Source organism: Pinus tabuliformis, chromosome X (assembly GCF_031772625.1).
Source record: "Pinus tabuliformis cultivar Carrire ecotype Pingquan chromosome X, CPIR1, whole genome shotgun sequence".
Lineage (NCBI taxonomy): Eukaryota > Viridiplantae > Streptophyta > Pinopsida > Pinales > Pinaceae > Pinus > Pinus tabuliformis.
Window position 1 is genome coordinate 368,476,261 of NC_142308.1, and position 25,537 is coordinate 368,501,797.

At 38.1% G+C, this 25,537-nt stretch overlaps 1 pseudogene; it reads right to left on the bottom strand.

The window, feature by feature from the left end:
- LOC149140030 (nucleobase-ascorbate transporter 7-like) lies at positions 1 to 25,076 on the bottom strand (annotated as a pseudogene).
- Positions 25,077 to 25,537: the final 461 nt, after the last annotated feature.

A 25,537-nucleotide genomic window follows, 5' to 3' on the forward strand; every position in this document is an offset into this window, starting at 1 on the left:
CTAGACTAGAGAATAAACCCGAAAACGAGAACAATATCCCAACTTGAGTCGATTATCACTAAGAATAGAGAATAATATCATAAATCCTGTTGATACCTGGATCACCCTACGACTCCCAACTCGTGTCAACCCCAAAAGACCAACTTTCTCACTATAAATTACCAAGATAAGACAAATTTCAGAGCTAGTATTGCCATAAATAGATCAAATTGCAGCTAAGAGTGCCTAGTTCTTACACTGATACTATGGACCCATTTCTAGTTCCAAACATCCCATCCAATAACACTCCAATTCCATTTAGAGATGACCATTGCATTCCATCCACAATAATGATACAATCTTCCAATTAGCTGAACCCAAAAAGGTGAAAGCAACGAATCAATTTCCTCACCTACCAGCCTATACCACGACTGATGATAGATGGAGGGGGAGGTGTGTCACTTGTAAACCTTAAAACAACATAGAATTTGTTGGATCATACAACTAAATCAAAGACAAACAACAACAGATACACATCATAAAAGAGACACAGGGTTTAACGTGGTTCACCCAACCATTCTGGGCTACGTCTACCAAACACAGGCATCGGCAATCTTTTAATCAAACAGGAGATTACATAATTAACCAAATCCTCACAAACTCTCACAACACCAAACTATCCGTATGGATACCTATTTTATAGCAAGGAGAATCTAACTGCCTCTCACATCAAATTTAGGATGCACTAATTCTCTCCCAACAACCTGGAGCTAATCCAGCAACAAATTTCTATTGTTGTCACACACTGGAATTTTTGCCTATTTTATTTAAAACAGAAAATCTCAACAATCTCCACCTTGACAACAATTAGCCTGATGCCCTGTTTGTTTATTATTTTATCTTTTCTGCAAGCCAAGAGAAGCCAAACACCAGCGTAGCTTTTCCAACAAAACTGGTTTCGTGAACATGTCTGCACAGTTTTCCTTTGTATGCACCTTTTCAAGAGAGACTCCCCTTTCAGTGATAACCTGTCTTACAAAATGGTACTTAATTGGAATATGCTTTGATTTACTATGACAGGCTGGATTCTTAGCCAAATGTATTGCACTTTGACTATCACAAAGTAACCTGATGTTGTCCTGTAACCTACCAAACTCACCAAGCAAACCTTTCAACCAAACCGCCTCTTTGCAAGCATGCGAAGCAACAATGTGTTCTGCTTCAGTAGTGGATAAAGCAACAATGTTTTGTAGCTTTGACATCCAGCTAATAGCTCCACCTGCAAGAGTAAAGACATACCCTGAAGTTGACCTTCTCTTATCCAAATCACCTGCAAAATCAGAATCAACATATCCGCAAACATATTCACTACTCTTATTGTAAGTAATACAATAACTACTTGTGCCTCTCAAATACCGAAGCACCCATTTCATTGCTGACCAGTGTTCTTTACCCGGATTTGCCATATACCTGCTGACAACCCCAACTGCATGTGAAATATCTGGTCACGTACACACCATTGCATACATTAAACACCCTACTACATTAGCATATGGAATTCGAGACATAAATTCCTTTTCTTCATCTGAATTAGGACATAAACTCAAAGAAAGCTTGAAATGGGAAGCTAAAGGGACTGACACATGCTTCACATTGTTCATACCAAACCTCAAAAGTATTTTCTCAACATACTTCTGTTGTGATAGCCACAGCTTACCATTGCCGCTATCTCTGAAAATCTCCATGCCCAAAATCTGTCTTGCTGCTCCTAGATCTTTCATATCAAACGTCCTTGCCATCTGAGTCTTCAACCTGTTGATTTCTGCAATGCTTTTGCTTGCTAAAAGCATATCGTCAACATACAACACTAAGATAATGAACATGCCATTACTTAACTGCTTAAAGTAAACACAATGATCATATTCACTTCTTACAAATTTCTGACTCAACATGAAAGAATCAAACTTCTTATACCACTGCCGAGGCGACTGCTTCAGGCCATATAATGACTTCTTGAGCCTGAACAAACCCTTCCGATTGTTCCATATAAATTTCCTCATCTAAGTCTCCATGTAGAAAAGCAGTCTTAACATCTAATTGCTGCAACTCTAAATCAAGCAAAGCTACTAATGCTAACACAATTCTAATTGAAACTATTTTAACAACTGGTGAAAAAATCTCATGAAAGTCAAAGCCGGCTTTCTGAGAAAACCCTTTTGCAACCAGCCTCGCTTTGTACCTGTCTTTCGTATCATTCACACCCCGTTTCACCTTGAACACCCACTTTCATCCCACAGTTTTTCGGCCTTTGGGAAGTTCAACCAGATCCCATGTGCCATTTTTACCTAAGGCCATCATTTCTTCCTTCATGGCTGCTTTCCATTTGTCACTCTTTGAACCTTCTACAGCTTCCTGATAACACAAAGGTTCATCATCATTAGCGGTCAAAGCAACTAAAGTAACATAATCATCATACCTTCTCGGAGGGCGTTTGATCGTTGTAGACCTCCTTAAGGATGTTGCTGGTGCTTCCACAATTGGCTGTCTACCATCTGTAGGAACTTCTTCATGATCGCCATCTGAGACCTGTTCATGTCCTCCATCTGAACCCTGTTCATAATCTGACTCTGAAACCTGTTCATGACTAGAATCTGAACTATGGTCATCATGACTATCATCAGAAGTGCTGTCAAACTGAATGTGCTGAAAATCAGATACATCATCCTGTTTCAATTTATTATCTACATCTAACTGTACAAGAGAGGATTCATCAAACTTTACATCTCTGTTGATGATGATTTTGCGGGTAGTAGGATCCCACAATCTAAATCCCTTTGTTCCATCACCATACCCAACAAAGACATACCTTTTCGACTTCGGATCTAATTTAGTTCGCTGATGTTTAGGCACTAGAGCATATGCATCACAACCAAACACTCTGAGTTTAGAATAGTCACAAGGGTGTCCTTTCCATACCTCTTGTGGAATCTTGCAGCCTATCGTCGTTGATGGAGATTGGTTTATCACATAACAAGTTGTTGCCACCGCTTCCGTCCACAACTCCTTTTGCAACCCGGCGTTACTCAGCATACTCCTTGCTCTCTCTAGAAGAGTCCTGTTCATGCGTTCAGCAACTCCATTCTGCTGAGGAGTATAAACCGTGGTCTTATGTCTCTCTATCCCTGCATCCTTGCAATAGATGTCAAACTCCTTGGAAGTAAACTCACCACCATTGTCAGTTCTTAAACATTTTATTGTTCTACCAGTGCTGTTTTCTACCAATGCTCTAAACTGCTTGAAAACTGAAAACACATCAGACTTCCTTTTCAACATGTAGACCCATACTTTCCTAGAAAAGTCATCAATAAACGACACAAAATACGACGAGCCACCATACGAGGTTGTAGGTGCTGGACCCCAAACATCTGAATGGATATAATCAAGTATTCCTTTACTAGTATGTTTGCCTGTTTTAAACTTTTGTTTACTTTGTTTGCCAAACAGACAATGTTTACAGAAATCTAACTTTCCAGATCTTAGATTAGGAAGTAACTTGCGATCAGCCAAAATCTTTAACCCTCTTTCGCTCATATGGCCCAACCTCTGATGCCATAGGCGAATGGCACTACTGTCCTGTTCAGACACCATAGACACATGAATTGACCCTGTTCTTCCTTCCAACTGAAATAGATTTCCTACTTTCTTAGCTTTCGTTACTAGTAAAATACCTTTGTAAATTTTCATTACTCCACCTTGAATGACAGTTTTATATCCATTTGTATCAAGTGCCCCCAGTGAAATTAGATTTTTTCTTAAATCTGGTACATGTCTTACATCAGTTAACATTTTGGTTGTCCCATCAAACATTTGCAGCTGTATACTCCCTATTCCCACAATATTAGATGTGACATCATTAACCATGTACACGACTCCATCATTCACTGATCTATATGTCTTAAACCAGTCTCTATGAATACACATGTGGTTTGATGCACCAGAATCTAGCAACCAATGTTGATCATGATTTGACAAATTAACTGATAAGACTTCGTCGCTCATACCTGAGCCAGATGCTGAACCTGTATCAGTCGTGTTTGCTTCCTTCTTTTCTGTCGATGAAGCTTCTTTAGAAGTTTTTTGTCGCTTCCAGCAATCCTTCTTCAAATGCCCGGATTTGCCGCAAAACTAGCACTTTACTTTACTCTTCTTCCCCTTGGACTTTGAACGTGAATCGCTGCACTTACCATAGCGTCTTTCTCTAGAACGACCTCTAGCCATCATTGCCTCTGATGTAGAGGTGTCAGCATTCGACTGCTTCCTGGTCTCCTCAGACAACAAAGCTCCGACGACATCATCAAATTCAATGGTTTCGGATGAACTAAGACTTATAGACGTGACAAAATGATCCCACGACTCAGGCAACGAGCACAATAAAGTTATGGCTTTATCCTCGGCTTCAATTTTTACTTCTATGCTTTCTAATTGCACCATTAAAGTATTAAAAACATTCAAATGGTCAGTAATGGAAGTACCTTCCTTCATTCGCAGACTGTATAGCTGCCGCTTCAGGAGAATCCGATTTGTCAAGGATTTCGTCATATACAGCTTCTCCAACTTCGTCCACAAACCAGCTGCAGTCTTCTCTGACACGATGTTAAATAAAACATCATCAACCAAACACAACCGAATTCTGCTCAAGGCTCTTCCATCCAATTCATTCCACTCATCATCTGTCTGCCCAATAACGCCTTTGCCACGCCCTGCTGTACCAGGAGATCATGCATCTTTACCTTCCAGATCTCGAAATTATTTTTGCCGTTAAATTTCTTGATTTCAAATCGGGCACTCTGAGTTTTCGCCATCTCGTCTAAAACAAAGAATCTCCAATTTCAAAGAAGTTAATAAATAAAACACTGCCTATGCCTTATCGTACAATTTTCTTGGTTGTTTGTATTTCAGATTTCAATTAGCGCTTGCTGATGACCACAAGAACCGCGCCATTGTAAAAACGGTGTAAGTGTTGACAAAATGGCGCGAGTATACCTTGAAAATACGCGCTGATGAGCAAATTAGCGCATTGGCGCACTTAATTGGATAAGATCCGCGCCATTTCAATTGGTTGGCGCGACTGTTATTAACAAATCCCGCGCCAATCCGCAGCACACCATATCAACGCTGTTCTGCACTCGCGGGGTTATATATGACATACATATAAATCACAGCTTATATATTTATCCACGCAGGCTCCACATGGTGTTTAATTATATGTATCCCACGCAGACATAAAGTTCATGATTGCCTGGACTTATTCACGAATTCTCCGCAAGACAGTACCTGCAACAAGCATATATTTATATAGGGATGGTGATATACTCACAGAAATAGATGTCAAAGGGCAGAATCATTTAAATAGGGAGGATCAATATGCACGAAGCTCTCCAAGGCGCCAATGCACGCAGACCAAACTCCGACCAACAGAATATCTGAAGCCCGCCCTTAGATTTCATATGAGCACAAACGAATCCCGTTTCTATATATTTAATATATATATGTCTGTTCGCTGGCCGATAATGTTCAGGCTTTAATGGCCGAGTTACTCCACCGTTTAATGTTCAGGCTTTAATGACCGAGTTACTCCACCGATAATGTTCAGGCTTTAATGGCCGAGTTACTCCACGTTTTGGTTAATGCTCAACGCACCAACAGCAGTGCGCTCCTGCGTTGTCACATAACATGAAAACCTCTACGCAGCAATGTACAGGCACCACCAGCACCCTCACGCATTCACACGCAGGTATACAGCTTCTCGTGGCATCAATCAACCTGATACGCACCTCCAACATGCTCTGATACCAATTGTTGGATCATACAGCTAAATCAAAGACAAACAACAGCAGATACACATCATAAAAGAGACACAGGGTTTAGCGTGGTTCACCCAACCATTCTGGGCTACGTCCACCAAACATAGGCATCGGAAATGTTTTAATCAAACAAGAGATTACATAATTAATCAAATCCTCACAAACTCCCACAACACCAAACTATCCGTATGGATACCTATTTTATAGCAAGGAGAATCTAACTGCCTCTCACCTCAAATTTAGGATGCATTAATTCTCTCCCAACAACCTGGAGCTAATCCAGCAACAAATTTCTATTGTTGTCACACATTGGGATTTTTGCCTATTTTATTTAAAATAGAAAATCTCAACAGAATTTAACAGGAGACTGCGAATTAAAATAAAATAAAAAATAGTAGTCAATACCAAATTTTAATTTTTAATAGAAACCCATAGACAACTATCATAAATGTCAGCAGGATAAAAAATAAATAAAAAATAAGAAATAATATATGATATATGTTAAGCAGGTAAACCTCAATAAGAGACACAAATGTTGCAGCCATCATTGCAAAATATTGTCCTCGATCAAAAACAGGTCCCCCCCATTGAAATGGATATGGAACACTTATCCTATAGAATAATAAAGACCAAGTTGAGGCTTTGCATGATAACGTACAATATGAAATGACATGACAATCAATATGCATGCTTCTTGTAAGAATGCATACCATTTGGCACTACTAACTAGTCCAAAACGATTTGTTTGGCAGTGGGCTTGGGTCTTTTTAGGGGTATGCTTGTATGCTCCACCTATAGAGAGAATATGGGCATATGCCCACACAATAACAAACACAATTATGATTGAAAAATGCTCAAATAAATGTTTCTTACGAGTCTTGATATGTCAACCATACTGAAAGGGTGGACAAAAGAGTTCAATTAGTTGGTTTCATTCTGCAACAATTTAGTACCAAAATATTTCCAATTACAAATCATTCAATACAACTAATTTAAAATGGCATGGAAAGACTAGAAACAAAATATATGATATATATCTAGAGAGTTACTCACTCTATAAGTTTACACATAATGGTAATTTGTTAATTCCTTACCCATGAAAAGTAGACAGGTGTAATAAGTTGCGGAAACCGTATTTCAATGCATTTACCCACCTATAAATCACATCACAAAGTATAACACTTCATTTGACTTTTTCTTTATTTAAAAAGAGCATATTTATTCAAACAAAACAAAAATTCAAATAGAGTAGATATTACAAAATATACATCCAATCATAAATTTGAAGCAACTGATATGGATATCCAAACATATGGGTATTTGGTGAACATAAGAAATTCCAAGTTTGAAATGAAAAACCTGTCAATCTATTGAAATGAAAAACCTGCAAAATTGGATTCGATAAGACCCAAAACTTGTTATTGTAAATGCAAGTTTAACTTATTAAAAGTTGAAGATAAAAACTAAGAGTTGGGCTAGTAACTATTAGCGAATTAGACTGATATTGATTTGGTTAAAGACATACGAGGTCAAATTTAGTGAGTTAAAGTTCATTAAATTGATAACACTTACTCAAATAATTCTTATGCTAGGCACTAATACTTTTACTGCATGAAAATATTTCTTAAATACATTTTGAACCAATTGAAATGACTTCAACTATGCCAACTATTCAAGCTAGAAAGTGCATAAGCTCAAGTAAAATATAATCCATAGGATTCAAATAGATTTAGAAGCTATGTCATTTAGTCATTATAACTTAATTTTTCACAAGAGAAGTTCAAAATAAACTAGAAATAATTATTTTCAGAACTTACCATTTGTGAAATAGTTCAACTCCGAACACTACTTATTACTAATTAGATTAATATTAAAAAAATTGTGCATAATATGCTATTGTGTTGAAAATTTAAACCTTAAATATATATTAGACAGTATGATTAGGAGTAAAGCAAGACTAATCTAAGTCAAACATTTCTAAAACATTTTTTATTCATAATACATTTCCCAAACATGTTTTTTGTTCCATTTAGTTTATACAATCTATTTCATCCCAAGTAGTTATATGTTCAAGCAAAATGAGTACTTGTGTAAAAGAAAGTGTTAAGTTCCAACCAAAATATATGTCTATAAATCACCTATGATGACGAAATGCACATACTGTCTCCATTCAAAAGAAAAGTATGTACATATCAAATCAAACATATATTGCTTCAAGATAAATGAAAGTCCAATAGATGGACCTTATTTAATAAAAATAGTCGTCAAGCCCGTGATTATCCAAGAAATATGGGTGTTATTCAAGTTAGCTAGCATACTTGAGTAGGTCCTTTTGTTCCAAACCAGATGTAATCACACTCTAATTTTGAGTACCCTGTATTGTTCCATATTAATTAACAAACATGTTGGACTAGGACACTCAAGCTTAGGAATTCTATACCCATATAACTCAACTGCAGTTATGGTATTCATTGAAACTTGAAACATATGAATTCTCTTTAAGCAAAAAGTAATTTTGTTTAACACCAAGTGAGTGTAATAGAGATCAACTTCTGAAATGGAATTTGTTTAAGCCAAGTGAACATGATAGAAATGGGGTTGTCCACTTACCCTCGAGAAGCCAAGTTCATTAAGTCCAAGTGCAACAAGAGTTACTAATGGAACTACTGAAAGAGGACTCAAATATATGACATGCACCACGCCATCAAGACAACAAAATCAGGATCTACAGACTATAAATCCTTGGTACATGTAGTGAATTTGCATGGAATTACTTGAGAAAATGTAGAGAGATCAAAGCAACCTTATAACAACATTCCACAAACCACTAAATTGTAGGATGATTTGTAGAGTGGAAGCAACAATTAGAGCGCTCTGTATTCCTCACATCGTACGCATAAATCTCTACAAACATTGAGAAAACTAGTTTCCATGTCAGCAAGCAACTCGAGACTATCAATTATATCCTAACAAAATTCTAGCAATGTAAGGATGAGTCAAACTATTGCATATGTCATGATTATTGAGAATGCTTAGGTTTATGCCGGAACCAATGATGGAAAGTGTAGGAAGGATAAAGGCATACGAGCCTCTTGCAGGCAGCCTACAACTAAATTTTGTTTGGAATAACATATTAAGACATGCTACAAACAATAATGTCTTTATAACTTTAGCCTTATCCACCTGTACAAACATTTAAATTTTAGTCAACTATTGTTGGAGTCTAACCTAAGGTGAAGTTCAAGCTTGTGAACCACACATTTTCCCACAATTGAACATAACTCAAAGTGTTTTAGAATGCACTGATTATATGTCCTCTTGTATGTTGGGTGTGTTATATTCTTACCATGACTAGCGCCACATGTTGTTGTGTTGCGTCAGTTACAGTGGAGGGGGGGTATCCCCCTTGTTGGGGGTTTTTAGGGGGCGGTAGCCCTCGATTTTTTTTATGTGGACCCAATAATAGTTGGGCAAACCCAAGGATGGGGGGCATACCTAAGGATAGTGTGAAAACCTATCCATGGTTTTCACGCATGGTTTTGGGCATGATGGTTTTTTGCTCATGGTATTTTTTAGATCCAGTCAAGGGAACTACAATTATGGTTTAATCCAGGGTTAATGGATTGGGGTATATATATATATATATCTATATAGATATAATGAAAAATCAATCTTGTTTTCCTGGTTTGGGTTGTAGGAGAGAATCTTTGTGTATATAGTATGTTCTCACCATTGTTTATTTTTCTATTTTAAGAATTTGTTTGCAGGTAATTTCTGTATAGGGTTAAAGGCTACATTGTAATCAAATTCTAGGGTTACACTTTCATAGACATAATGTGAAGTGGGTTGTGCTTTCTACTTACATTGTTGTCACCCATCATAGGAACAAGCATCGAGGGGATGATAACAATGGTGCCCAACATCACCAAATAGTGTTGCAAACCAAATAAAATGGCTTCCGTTGCAACAAAAGTAGTCGAAATTTTCCATTATGTCTAAACACCAAGAAGAAGCATGAAAGCATCAATATGAAAATCAAATTTGAAGCTTTCAAAGCTGAATATGTCAACAGGTTCCAGGTAAAATGAATTTGAAATAGGTGTAGCACGGGACACTCATAAAAGATTGGGACAATGTTTGGGTCAAAACTTTTCGATAGATGTAAACTAGTGAAAAACACAGTCAATTGAAACAAATATTAGCACAAGATCCAAGTAAGAGAACCTTAATATGAAAAACACACAAAGTAATTGGTCACCAATCTAAGAGGACCTTTAATGGAAAACAAGCAAGTCTCACACATGATATGCACATGGGTAATGGTCAAAATGCTTTTTGGGACCTTCATATGAAAAACAGAGTAAATAAACTTAGGTCACCACTTTGAAATAAACTTATCAGAAGTAAATTCAGAGAAGGAATTGCAAATAAGTAATGTAAAATGCTTTATAGGACCTTAATATGAAAACCATAATAAGTAAAAGCTTAAATCACCAGTCTGAGCCTTTGCTAAAGCACTTTGCACTATCCTCTCTGCATTGAGAAACGCTGCTTCTTTTGACTTGTTAAGTTGTTCCAAAACCCTATTGTCTTCCTACAATTTCATAATTTACAAGACAACGACAAGATAAACACCATTCACTAGTGTAGTGATGTGGAATCTATAGGCATAAACCACAAGCATCCCCGAGTTAAAGGGGCAAGCTACGACACAATACAAATCATGGGTTTTTCCATAGGCAAGCAATACCTCTTTCTGGGAAAATTACAAATAATGGACCATAAACATCACAATAAACCCAAACAAACAAAAGCTTACACAATACCTACAAGCTTTAGAAGCCAAGTTAAAGATCTTTTTTCTACAGGAAAACGAGCAAGAGAGAAGGATTATTTGTTTGACACCCCTACTGCACAAAACCCAAATCAAGAAAATGGGTTCTACCGCAAAGAAAGCGCAAACCTCAAAAGAAAGTGTACATTTATAGAACATATATTTAACACAAACCCTTAACAACGACGAACTTGTGGTGATTTCCAGCACCTCTTGTCGAGCAAGTTAAAAATAATGGACCATAAACATCACAATAAACTGTAACCTACAAGCTTCAAAAGCTAAGTTAAATATCTTATTTATTCATGAAAATGAGCAAGAGAGAGGGCTTATTTGTGTGACACCCGTGCTGCACAAAACCCAAATTAGGAAAATGGGTTCCGCTGCAAAGAAAGCACAAATGGGTTTTGCTGCAAAGAAGGTGTAGACCTCAGAAGAAAGTGGGCTTATTTGTGTGAAACCCCTACTGCACAAAACACCAAATTAGGAAAATTGGTTATGCTACAAAGAAAGCACAAAACTTAGCAGAAACCATTAATCTATGTAATAGATTTTCAACACAAACCCTAAACAGTGGTGGGTCGGTGGTGATTTCCACAACAAAATTTATGAAAGGATCTCACACAATCCTTTATCATAACAACAACAAGAACGTCAAACCCTAGCATGGCTGAAAATCATAGTAAACATCTGGAAGATGCGGAAGACAACACCCAGTGGATGACAAATCTCTACAGTGTCGCTACCAAGAACCTCATAATAAGAATGCTGGTTGGCGTAAAAACTGCAATAGTGTAGAATTTCATATTTTAAATATAATTTTATTAGATCTGTTGTGACGAACTGTCCAGTGGGATATCCATGGAAATTTACAAATCATATGCAATATGATTGGGTGGAAGAAGAATAACAAAATGGAAGCAAGATCATAAGGTACATGGCAATATTTTCAATTACCTTTTTATTATTTATTAGATAACTAAGGAATTGTTCATTTAATTGTTAATTCAAAATTCATATGAACTTGCAATTTTTTGTTGAAAATGCAACAAGATGATGGAGCTTAGTGAAAAGAAGTCGCCTTCACTAAGTGGGCCCGCAGGCTATTTTTGGCGCAAAGTCTATTTTTATACATATGGATCATGGTCTATGAGTTGTAGGATGCTATTTGTGGATGATTGGTCATGTTGGTGAAAATAGATGGACTTCTATTTTTAGACATATGGGCGGAGTCTATTTTTAGACTGCCAGTCTAAAAATAGAACAATGGAATATTATTAGCTCTTAATAATATTTGGACTATAAACATTATCTTATCCTCTTGGAGCACTTCAGTTCGAGCTACGGATGTGGCACATGCAACTGCCAGAAGGAAATACGCTTTTCTTATGGGTCAGTTGAGCTATTGCATGATGGACTTCAGTTAGAACTCAAGTGATTGTGTTTGGTGGAGTTGATTGAGGAGTTGATGGAGTTGTGTTCAGTTTGACTTAGTTGAACTAGTTGTATTTAGTTTATCTGCCAAATACACTAGTGATGAGTGATGTGAATTAATTATTAATTAATTCACTAATTATTAACTCATAAATCAACTAAGGAATACATCAGTTAACTCAGTGCATGGACAGGTCAATGGAGACAGGTGTTAGAGGTGGAGACTACTATCAGTTGTGACTATAGTTGTGCATGAGATTTGCACAATCAATGATTGAGATTGCCAATGAGGATTGCGCAGTACAAGCCAAGGAAAATGAGCTTGGACCATTCCTATTCTCACTTTGGATTGCGTAGTAGAGGCAGGAAAACAGTGGAGGAGATTTGAACCTGTGACTTGATTCAGATCTGAGCTAGTTTGTGTGTAGCAGGTGGAGATAGTATTAAGTACTTGTGAGGAGTATTGTACTATGTATTGTTACATGTTCTCTATCATTATAATATACAGATAGTTGGGGGTTTTCAGCTGTATGCTTTCCCCAGTACATACTGTGTTGATATGTGTGATTAATGTTTCAATGTGCGCATGCGATTGTTTTTGATTCCGAAAATTGATGATCAACGTAGAGGGGGTTATGTATTATGCATGCATTCCGCAAATAGTGTATAATCAGGATAATCTCTGTGAATAAGTGTTATATTATTCAAATTTCTACATGGTATCAGAGCGAAGTTGATCATCAGATCTATTATTCAGAAAGTGATTACATTTTATTTCTTCAGGTAGAGTCTATAATTGGGCCAGTTAGCCTCTGGATTCATCCTTCTTTTGGAAGGTGAGATATCCGGTAAAAGCCCATACAGTTAATCTCTGTACGATAAATACTTTGTTCTCATGAATTTTAGATCAGAAACAATTGAGTTTTGAGCTGGTGGAATTTGAATTTGCCGCAGTGATTTCTTGGTGTCGAAGTTGAAATGTCTTTCAACGGATTGCGATTGGAGTATGCCCTTGAAGGCAGCTCGAATTATATTGCATGGAAAGACAGGATGGAGGCGATGTTAGATGACGATGGGCTGGAGGAGTTCATAGAGGCTGAGGTCCCAAAGCCTACTGATGCTGCTCATGTTGAGGCTTGGCAAAAGAAGACAACAAAGTGTCAAAGGATTCTGTTGGAGGGTGTGAAGGATCACATTGTATCCAGCCTACATGGAAAGGCTTCTCCATACTTGATGTGGAAAGCGTTGACAGATTTATTCCAAAGCAAGAGCGACCAGAGGAAGTTGGCGCTCGAGGATAAACTCAGAAACATTAAGTGTGAGAAAGGAGACAGTATGCCCAAGTATCTCACGAAGTTCACCCAATGCCGGAATGAGCTGGGAAGTGTGGGGGTGACTGTTGATGATGAGGACTTGGTGAGCTTGGCTCTCCTTGTTCTTCCGAAGAGTTGGCATTCCTATCAGGACTCTGTCAATGGTCAGGAGAAATTTCAGGATGGGAGAGACTTTGGTCAGATCTTGTGCAAGAGGAGATCAGGCGGAATGCCAGGGACAGATCTTCATCAAAGGCATCTGATGAAGAAAATTGTGCTTTGGCTGCCAAAGAAAAGAAGGGGAAGAATAAGAAAGCTTCTCATTCCGGTGCGAAAGGCAAGAAGCAGGACATGTACAAGGTGAAGTGCTTTCACTGTCACCAGCACGGACATTATGCCACAAATTGTCCGCAGAAGAAGAAAAATAAGCAAGTTGTTGGATCTGCAGTGGGAGAGGCCTTAGCCTCGCAGTTTGAGCTGGATTTTTCGTTGATCGCATGCTTGGTATCAAGTGTGATGGGATCGGTATGGTTCTTGGACAGTGGTGCGTCTTTTCACATGATAGGAGATCGAGATTTGTTTTCTTATCTGGATGAGAAAGATCTTGGAGTGCACATTGAGATGGGCGATGATGGTAGATATAGTGCGACTGGTATCAGTACCATTTCCTTTGAGAGGGAGTCTGGTAAACCCTTCGTATTGAAGGAAGTGATGCATGTTTTAGGATTGAAGAAGAATCTTATCTTTGTGGCGATGTTAGAAGACAAGGGATATGATGTTGTTCTCAGCGAGGGAAAGGCTTTCCTGCGCAATAAGACAACTGGAGAAACCTGGAAGATAGGGGTTCAAGTCAAGAACCTTTATAAATTGCACGTAGATGGCTGTGAAACAATGGCATGGAAGGCAGAAGGATTGGTGAGCCAGGATGATGGTGAGCTGTGGCACAGGAGATTGGGCCACCTTCACCATGGAGCCTTGAAGATACTGCAGCAGATTTCTACTGGGCTTCCTAAAGGCACTCTTGCGCAGTCAGATCAGTGAAAGGGGTGTACTTTGGGAATATTTGTGAAAGCCACCTTTCACAAGAAGGATAATCGCACCACGACGATCCTTGAGAGAATTCACACAGACATGTGTGGACCTTTCTCAGTAGCTTCGACAGCAAAGCACATGTACTATGTGATCTTTGTTGATGATTTCTCTTGAAAGTGTTGGATCTTCTTCATGCAGAAGAAGAGCAAGACATACTCAAAGTTATGTGAGTTCAAAGCATTGATCGAGAAGGAATCGGGGAAGAAGGTGAAGGCTCTTAGGAGCGACAATGGTGGTGAATTCATCTTTGGCGAGTTCAAGGACTTCTGCAGCGCAGAAGGGATTCAAAGAGAGCTCATAGCTCCCCATATCCCACAGCAGAATGGGGTTGCTGAGCGGAAGAATAGAATGATCATGGGTGCTGCACGGACGATATTGCATGATCAGGGCCTACCCCTTCACTTGTGGGTGGAGGCATGCAATACTACAGTATATGCGCAGAACCGTTGTCCTCACAAGATACTTGGCATGAGTACACCCGAGGAGGCTTATTCTGGTAAGAGGCCTGATATTTCCCATTTGAGGATTTTTGGTTCTCCTGTTTACATGCATGTGACGAAGGATGCCAGGAAGAAGCTGGAGCCGACCGCAGAGGTTGGGATATTTGTGGGGTACACTGATATGCCCCATAACTATCATGTGTATTTGCTAGACAGTCGCAAGACTGTTGTGCGACGGGATATCAAATTTCAGGAGGAGAAAGCCATGAAGTGTTCGCTTGAGAGGGAGCCACACTTGCATGCAGATGAGGAGCTATTAGTTCCTAAGGATGAGCTTTAGGACGTGGATCAGCCACAAGATGAAGTTCATGGAGTGGAAGAGACCACTCATGTAGCGCCAACCATCAGAGGGCGAAAGCGCACTACAGAAGCTGAGCGACTGGCTCAAGATGCAAAGAAGGTGTAGGACCCTACAGGACAATGCAGACAGAGACAGTCACCTGATCGGTACACTGGATACATGGCTCTTGTGAGAAAATGTGTCGTGACTAAGCCATCCTCTTTCGAGGAAGCTGTGGAGGATCCCGCATGGGTAGATGCCATGGTGGAAGAGTATGATTCGATTGTCAGAAACAGTGCATGGGAGATTGTCCCAAGACCGGAGGGGAAATCAGTGGTGGGTTCGAGATGGATCTACGAAGTGAAGCAGGCAGCTGACAGGAGTGTGGAGAAGTACAAGGCAAGATTTGTTGCCCGAGGCTTCTCACAGATAGAGGGGATCGATTATGAGGAGACCTTTGCACCTGTCGCAAGGTATTCTTCCATACAGACGATTCTTGCTCTCTCAGCGCAGATGGGGTGGCACATTCATCAGATGGATGTGAAGACTGCGTTCCTCAATGGAGTCATTGAGGAGGAGGTGTACATAGAGCAACCCAAAGGTTTCGAGATCTTCAACAGCGAGTCGCATGTGTGCAGGCTCAAGAGAGCGCTGTATGGGTTGAAACAAGCACCTCGTGCTTGGTACACACAGATAGACAGTTATTTCACCGGACTTGGATTCTCCAAGAGTGAGGCGGATCCTAACCTATACCAGATTGTGGTGGAGGGTAAGTTGCTAATCATTGTACTTTATGTAGATGATTTGATTTTGACAGGAGATGAGCTGTTGATACTTTCATGCAAGGAGGATCTTGCTAGAGAGTTTGAGATGAAGGACTTGGGCCTCCTTCATTATTTCCTGGGATTGGAAATTTGGCAACATAGTGATGGACTATTTGTTTCTCAGGGTAGGTATGCTCGGGAGATACTAGAGAAGTTCAACATGCATGGCTGCAAGCCTGTTGATACTCCTCTTCCTGGAGGTTGGAGGAAGGAGGATGCCACTTCGGCAGAAGAAGTGGATGCCACTGTTTATCGACAGTTGGTGGGGTCGCTTATGTATCTCGTCATTACACGACTCGATATATGCTATGCAGTTAACCAGCTTTCACAGGCTATGGTTAAGCCTACCAAGCTCTTCTGGAAGGCGGGCGAGCATGTATTGCGTTATTTGAGAGGCACATCGGGATATGGATTGTGGTACAGATATGAGGATGAGGTGAAGCTATGTGGCTTCACGGATGCAGATTGGGCAGGGAGCCCAATGAACAGAAAGAGAACATCAGGAGGGGTCTTCAGTATCGGGTCGACAACAGTTTCTTGGTACAACAGGAAGTAGAGATCCGTGGCACTCAGTTCAGCAGAGGCTGAGTATATGGCAACAAGTTTGGCTGCATGCGAGGCTATATGGATGAGGAAGATTCTGGTCGGTTTGTTCGGTTCTCACTTGGATCCTACTGTGATTTACTGTGATAACCAGAGTTGCATTAAACTCTCATCTAATCCAGTATTTCATGATAGATCCAAGCACATCGACATTAGGTATCATCATATCAGAGATTGTGTGCAGCGGAGAATCATGTTACTTTCATACATTCCCACAGAGGATCAGGATGCTGATATCTTGACGAAGGCGCTCACTAGGAGCAAATTCGAATACCACCGAGGTAGGATAGGGATTGCAGATAATCCATATCTTGTTGAGAGGGAGTGTTGAAAATGCAACAAGATGATGGAGCTTAGTGAAAAGAAGTCGCCTTCACTAAGTGGGCCCGCAGGTTATTTTTGGCGCAAAGTCTATTTTTAGACTATGTCTATTTTTAGACATATGGATCATGGTCTATGAGTTGCAGGATGCTATTTGTGGATGATTGGTCATGTTGGTGAAAATAGATGGACTTCCATTTTTAGACATATGGGCGGAGTCTATTTTTAGACTGCCAGTCTAAAAATAGAACTGTGGAATATTATTAGCTCTTAATAATATTTGGACTATAAACATTATCTTATCCTCTTGGAGCACTTCAGTTCGAGCTACGGATGTGGCACATGCAACTGCCAGAAGGAAATACGCTTTTCTTATGGGTCAGTTGAGCTATTGCATGATGGACTTCAGTTAGAACTCAAGTGATTGAGTTTGGTGGAGTTGATTGAGGAGTTGATGGAGTTGTGTTCAGTTTGACTTAGTTGAACTAGTTGTATTTAGTCTAACTGACAAATACACTAGTGATGAGTGATGTGAATTAATTATTAATTAATTCACTAATTATTAACTCATAAATCAACTAAAGAACACATCAGTTAACTCAGTGCATGGACATTTTAGTGGAGACAGGTGTTAGAGGTGGAGACTACTATCAGTTGTGACTATAGTTGTGCATGAGATTTGCATAATCAATGATTGAGATTTCCAATGAGGATTGCGCAGTACAAGCCAAGGAAAACGAGCTTGGATCATTCCTATTCTCAATTTGGATTGCCCAGTAGAGGCAGGCAAAAAGTGGAGGAGATTTGAACCTGTGACTTGATTCAGATTTGAGCTAGTTTGTGTGTTGCAGGTGGAGATAGTACTGAGTACTTGTGAGGAGTATTGTACTATGTATTGTTACATGTTCTCTATCATTATAATATACAGATAGTTGGGGGTTTTCAGCTGTATGCTTTCCCCAGTACATACTGTGTTGATATGTGTGATTAATGTTTCAATGTGCGCATGCGATTGTTTTTTATTCCGCAAATTGATGATCAAGGTAGAGGAGGTTATGTATTATGCATGCATTCCGCAAATAGTGTATAATCAGGATAATCTCTGTGGATAAGTGTTATATTATTCAAATTTATACATTTTTGTGCACTGTATATGCTAATATAATATTGCTTTTGCTAACGAGGTTGTAGTATTCTAAATGAATATCACAGATCAAGATATTTAAGTTCTTTCACAAGCCATTAAGAAAATTGAACCACATTTATAATCAAAACCACACTTATAGAATTGAAATGGCACACTTTACATAGTAGGCTTAAGAAGCTTAGTGTTGTAACCCACAAGATAGGTAGAGTTACTAATATAAGTTGCAGGAAATGAAATATCACTCCTCTACCTAGTGGTTTTAGGAATCTTGTTGTTGCAACCCCTAACACAAGTAGAACACATCATAGAGGCAATAAGTAAATAACATAGACATTAAAAAGGTTTGCTTAAGGATTAGATGATCCTCAATTATGTAACAAAGATGCACATGATATGCAATGCTAGCAAGTTGCAATATAAAATAATTAAACCACAAGATGTAATGTAGAAGATTCAAACCACAATTATGCTATAAGGGATATGATTACAAACAAAAATAATAATTACAATTTCTGTAAAACAGAGAGAACATACAAAGTATTCACATATATCTTAATCGTGAAAATATAGTATTGTACTTGTCTAATTAGTGAGTTGCAACAATGTAAAGAATAGAAAATAGAATAACTACATAACTAATTGAAACGTAAACAAATATTGAAAAGTAAACTATATAGTTACAGGTAGTCTCTAGCTAAGGAGGAGGCCCTACCTCCTTAGGCGAGGCACTAGCTATAAGAGCAACAAAACACTAACTAATCACCACAACATTTAGATAGATGAAATGAAAATGAGACACGAGCTTATATTAAGAATTTGAAATGTAGATTACAAGCTACGAAATGTAGAATTCATGTTATACTAGTGGTTCACTTGTTGCAATGATAGAAGCCTAGGCTTCGAGGATCATGGTGTGGGTGAGAACATGTGAGTTAGATTAAGAGGAGGAGGAATCTATGAAATAACTAATTCCTTTGTCCTTAGTTTTATCTCTAATGGCTAGATATTGGTCTATGGTGAGGACTTGATGGGCAACTTATTCTTCACCACTTCTTCTCTGTCTGCCCAAATTGGCATTTCAAGATCTATACTAGGCTTGGTGGGAGGATATATGGTAAGTTGTTTCCTGAAGGTCCCATGCGATACAATCATGTTACTGGACCCATAACCGATGTAACCATTTGTAGTGACCAACCATGGCCTTCTCAAGAATAAAGGATAACGTCTTGGAGAAGACTTGGGTTGTAGGATCATGAAGTCAATAGGATACTACCACGAATCTACAAATATCACTACAAATTTCCTTTTGCTTTGCTAGTTGTTTTGCTAGCAAGTTGTAACATTGTGGGGGTCTGCTTAAGACTAAAGAGTCATAAGGCTTCCATGGTTTCGTGAATCATGACATTAATAGTAACACCAAGGTTAATCAATGAATTCAAAATGACTGTATGGTTGGTTTTCACATTGACTACTAGAATCCCAAGTTATGAGCATTTGGCTATGATAACTCCTCCCATCACAAGGCATAACAATTTTCCGATAACATGAACTGTTTGAGGATCATTTCTTCTTCTTCTGAGTTTCCTTAAACATAATTCCCTTACCAATTTTGAATAAATAGGAACCTCCTTGTGTTGCTTTCTCAACTGTTTCGATGATTAGGGAACAACATTCATTGAGGACTAAGTCCTCTTGCTTCAGGATAACTAGTTGGTCTTTTGTAGCCTCAGGGGGTATTCTTGTATTTATACTTGAAGCATATTCTATTGTACCTTTATGATTTGATTGGATTACTAATGACGTGTAAAAAGGACATTAGGTTATACGATTCCAGGTCTAAGAAACTTGTACATCAAATAGGATCTCAAATTATGTTTAAACATCAAAGACCAGTCCCATGGATGGCATATCACAAAGTAAACATAAATGTTATGGATAAAAAGAAATAAAAGAAACTTCAAGCAGATTTTTATTTATTTTTAACAGAAATGAGTACTTTTTGTATTAAAGTTGCGCCTGGTCGTGGCAAATACCCAGGTGAATTACATTGCCAGGATGCTCAAGGACATATGGGATGTTTGTTGATATCTCATTTCCCTTCAGGTTACATAAAAAAATCCACATCCTATTAGTACTCTTATTTTCCGAGAGGAGTATATCTCGCAAAATTGAGACAAATAACATTTACATTTAAAATCAAACATTACAGAGCTAGTTCATTTGAAGGATCTGCTAGTTAGGTGAGATCGATGTTTTGGGGAGGTTTTATGGTGGAGTTGTCTGGCTGAGCGCATTGCAATTTAAGGTTCGAGATGATACTACAGAGTGCATCAACTTCATATTCAAGGTGTGAGATTCTCTGCTGAAGAGCCACTATTATTTCATAGGTGTTACATTCTGAAGACCTTTGCTGGTATAACATTACATGTTGATCATAGAGTTCATTGTTAATGGCTACATGCTCATTTTTACAATGTTCGCACATTGTAGAGGCTAGTGAATCTAAATCTGTACAACTAGATTCCCTGGAGAAGGTGTGATGATGTCGACACTGAGCAAGTATTGCTTTATCAACAAGGTAAACAGAAGGGTAAGTCCAAAAGTTACCAAGATAATTCTCGTAATCCAAAAATCCTTATCCGAGCAACCGAAAGGAAAAAACTAAGGTGGGGAGATCACTTAAAGAAAAATAACCAATAGAGGAATGGAAAGCCGCACTTAATTGGACCACAACAATAGTAACAGGGGAAGTCCTAAAACATAGAAGGAACCTGCATGAAACCCAATTCACACAATGCCGCAAAAAATGGAGATTACAATGCTTACCTCTAACCCAGAGAGGCCGAGATGCTAACCACCTAGCTATAGTGATGTTGTTTTCACACTTGGATCACACAATGGAAGAAATCACGAAGCATAACCCAAAGCTCATTGTTGACCTTCCAAAAGTGCCAATGCTTGAATGCCACCCTTAACACATAGTCTCTCCACAGTAAATTCCATGGGGAATTAGGGATTCAAAGCCCACTCAATTCACAAGATGCGAATTTGGATGAGCTTCCATTGCCAAATTTATTCTCATTGCACCCTGAGAGTTGCGCTCGATATATCAATTCCACATCATTACTTTTAGTGCCCCAATATAGAATAATCATCAAAAATTGGTCTGAGGAGACACATTTCTTGTAGGCCACGAGCTCAAGATTGAGAGCAAGTCTAATTCACACTAGTGAAATTAAATAAGGCGCACTTGCAAAGATGTAACTATAACATTCCCTGAGGCCTAGAATAAGGGAAAATCTAATATACAATATAGCCATTAAATGAGGTGTGCATGCATGAGGTCGTCGACTATACAACGTCATGTTGAGCTGGTGGTGGACATAGTTGGAAAACATTAGATGGCCAATATAGGGATTAATACCTTAGTTCAAGAGAGGATAGGTGACAATGGGAGGATGGAGGGGAGGCGGGGGTGGGAGGAGGCACATTAGTTCAAGAGAGAGAAATATAGTTCTAATGGGAATAAGATTAAGAACCATAACCACTTTATGGGTTAGCGACAAATTCACCAGAATCGTTGATTTCTCCCTATCCTTCATTTAGAAGGCAAGCCTTATTGGCTTGAAGATCCGCTTCAGGGTTTAGATTCTAGAGGATTTGGAAGAAAGAATAGTTTGAGAAGGAAAGAAGGGTACTTTTGATTTTATGAAACAAGATGATATTGTTTTGTCTTTTGTAAGGGTGCCACTTCCTAGAAATCAAATAATTAGATATAAGTCACCCAAAATGATGATGTCTTAGATTCCACGTCTTTGCGCTAACATTATCCTGAGGTAGAGTCCATACATTTCTACCTGGTTGTTGGATTTCCGACTAAGGCCCCACAAGAATTTGTTCACAATGTTTCCTTCGGGATTTAGTAATATCCCTCCCCCTCCTACCACCCCTAACAGAAAAAAGAGAATTAACTAAGGCTATATTATACAATTAAACTCTTACCAGAGACAAAAAAAGGAGTATACAATATCACATATTGGTTATCTCACAAATCTACATCATAAATAAGTAGAATAAATTTAAAATTCTTTGATACTGTAATATCAAACAACAATTGAACTCGTAACAAGTTGAGACAATACATCTTGATCATTTCAATAATCGAATTGCTATTAAGACGTTATAACATAACCACATAGAGGATATCAGAGAAGATGCATGCCACCAAAGTAATTAATATAAGACTTTCAAACAAAGCTAAAGAATCAAGCGCCTTTGCTTATCTCACAAGGAGTTTTATGATTTGAAATACCTAAGGAAATATAATACAGAGGGAAAACAAACCAGATATTGCAACAATCACTTAAACTATTGATCGAGTGAATAATAGTAAGCCATTGAATCTCTTTATCAATAGTCAAATAGAAATAACACGCAGGAAACCAAGATATGCCATACATGTAAACTACACTAATTAAATATTATAAAACATGAGATTAGGTCGGTGCAACAAGTGCAATCAGACATATTTTTCCAAAAAAAGTCTCTTTCACCTTAAAATTGATCCCCTCAAACTGAGAAACGAGGTCCTTTATACAAAAGTAAGTTAATTGCCTTTAAGCTAAAAGTATTTGAATAATTAAATAAAGTAAAGAAAGTCATCTCGTCGAGACATTTTTTCCCTTAGCAGATTGTTTGGTCACTTTATGTGGCTTCTTATATGTGGTGGTCAATGATACGCCCCGGGGATTCTTTGTATTTTTCATCTTTGAGGTAGGAAAAATCATCATGATGACATCTTCTTCTGCCCATTCTTCAAAGTCTTACACTGCGAACTATAGTGGGGGAACTGTCTACATCGCTATAGTGGATGGTGCTAACATAACTTATGGATTTAGAATTTTCTCCAGCTTATAAATCTTATCCCATTCAACTGGTGACAACCATATTACTTTCTTAAACTTGGAAATAACTAAAATCAACTAAGACTTCAACTGGTAACGTGTAGGAGGCAGGCCTTGTACCAATTTGTCTAATATTGTTAACCTGTTGAAATCTCTGCATAGAGTTTATCAGTAATGGTGCATAAATAACTCCCTCTTTAATGGCTAAAAGACATCCTAGAACCTGTTGGGTTACTTTTAATTCATCCTGGAAGGATTTTGGTCCAACTAGCCAACCTTCATTTCCCTAGAAAGAAGGGATACCAAACCTTCCCAGATAATTCCATTTTGCTCTAAACTCATTGATTGCCTTTATGGCTTTTCAAAATTCATCTTTGATTTCTTGTATACATTTATGTTTCTCTTTTACCATAGAGAGAGAGAAAATACATTCATCTTTGGTGGGTAAGTTCATAACTTTGATTATTTTTCTTCCAATGAGTTTAAATAGTCTATGAGTTGATCAACTTCTTTCACCCTTTCCTTGAGTAGAGGAGTAATATTTTTAATTTCAATGTTAGCATTTATTATTATTATATTCTCACACTTTGATAAGATCTTGACACATGGCTTGATTTGTGAGATTTTCTAATTGATCTACTCCCATATCTATTCCTTAGATTCTACCATGTCCTTTCTACTTGCGGAAGTAATCTTTACAATTTCATAGAGTGATTTAATCTCCTCCCACTTGATCTATTTAAGTGTGGTATGTATTTCCTCAATGACTTCAATATTTATTTCTACCTAGCGCGACCACCGCTATTTAGGTTATTCCTTTTCCAATTCAAGATATTAAAATTTTTGCTCTAGCTGTGAGATTTTTAGTTCAGAAATATTTAATTTGTCCAACTCATTTGTTCCAGTTGTAGCATACTTTAAAACATTATCCATGGAAACTTTGTATTCTTTAATTGTATTGATGTGCCTTTTTTCCTTTCTTCAAATCCTTTGCTCAACATATTTGTCTTTTCTTCTTATTCTTTGAGCCAAACATCCTTCATATCAAGGGTCTTTTGCATTTCTTGTAATTTTATTTCCATTTCTTCCTTCTTTTTGAAGGCTCATATCAAACTAGTTGTGTCATAGTCAGGGATCTTTGCAGCCGATTTTAGGCTTTTTATTTCCCTATATTTCTCCTCCATTAGTTTTTTGGCAATGCTCCCATCCTTAGGTTGACCTAATTGGCTTATTATCTTATATTCTAACTCTTTCTTTTGATTATCTTTAGTTCTCAATGCCACTTTGGCATTGTTGAGTTGTTCTCCAACTTAACGAGCAATTCTTGTAGCTTCCAGTTACTAGCATTTGAGTCCAACAACCTTTTGGCCACAACTTATCCAGGTTGTTTTTTCCAATTGACCATTTCAAAATCAGTCACCCTACTGAAATTGAGACCTAAGGAGGTTGCTCTGGAGACCATTTTTTTTTAATCATCTGTTTCATGTCGTACCATAATAAGATTAAACATGTTATTATCAAAGTTAGTGGAGGATATAAATCTAGGACTTGTAGTAGGGGTCATTTATCCAAGCACAATCTCCTCTACAATCTGTGCTTGCTAAGGTAAGAACATTAGCTCCCTCCCAATACCTTCTAACACCTTCTCTTTGACGAAGTTGTTCCTGACTAACAATGATTTTTCACTTGAATCTTTCGGTTGTGGTTCTTCAAGTGTTTGTAAAACTTCTTTAGATAACTCTTCTTCATTTCTCTCAAAGGCTTCAGCTTTATCTTCTTCATCTTTTCTTTCCTTAGGTATGTGTCCTACTTCCTCCAAATGTAATTCATCCAGCTTCCTTTTCAAGGCATTGTCAGTTGGTGCAATTATGGGTAGGTTGGGATCTGGATTCTTGACCTGAATGGATCTTGAAGTACTGTCTATACTCGACTCGATTTCTGTTTGAATTCCATGATTTTCCTGCTTTTGGGCTGCTTGCATATCTGCTTAATTTTTTCTATTTCGAGGCAAAGGAAATACATTATCTAACTGTTTAATCTCCAGTATGGATTCATGAACATAAGAAAACAAACTAGCTTGTTTCACGAGACTAGAAATAATACCATGTAGATCATATTTCTAGCAAACATCTTTTTCCAAACCAAAGGATAACAATTAATTTTCAATTATGTCAATCGTTGTTTTATGTCTAGCAATCAATGAAAAAAGCTTCATAAGGAAAACTAAAAAGTGCCTTTTTTATTTTTAGAAACAAAATGAAAGTCATTTGCATAAAGTCATTGTCTTAACACCTTGTGTGCAAAGATATATGGAGTGATAAATTTTAGGAGACGATAAGGATCCTTCTCGAAACCATAAATATTAATCCAAATGTTATCCTCTCTAGTCAACCACAAAAATATTCTAGCCTCCTCTGATATCCTATCAGAGGTTTCCCCTAA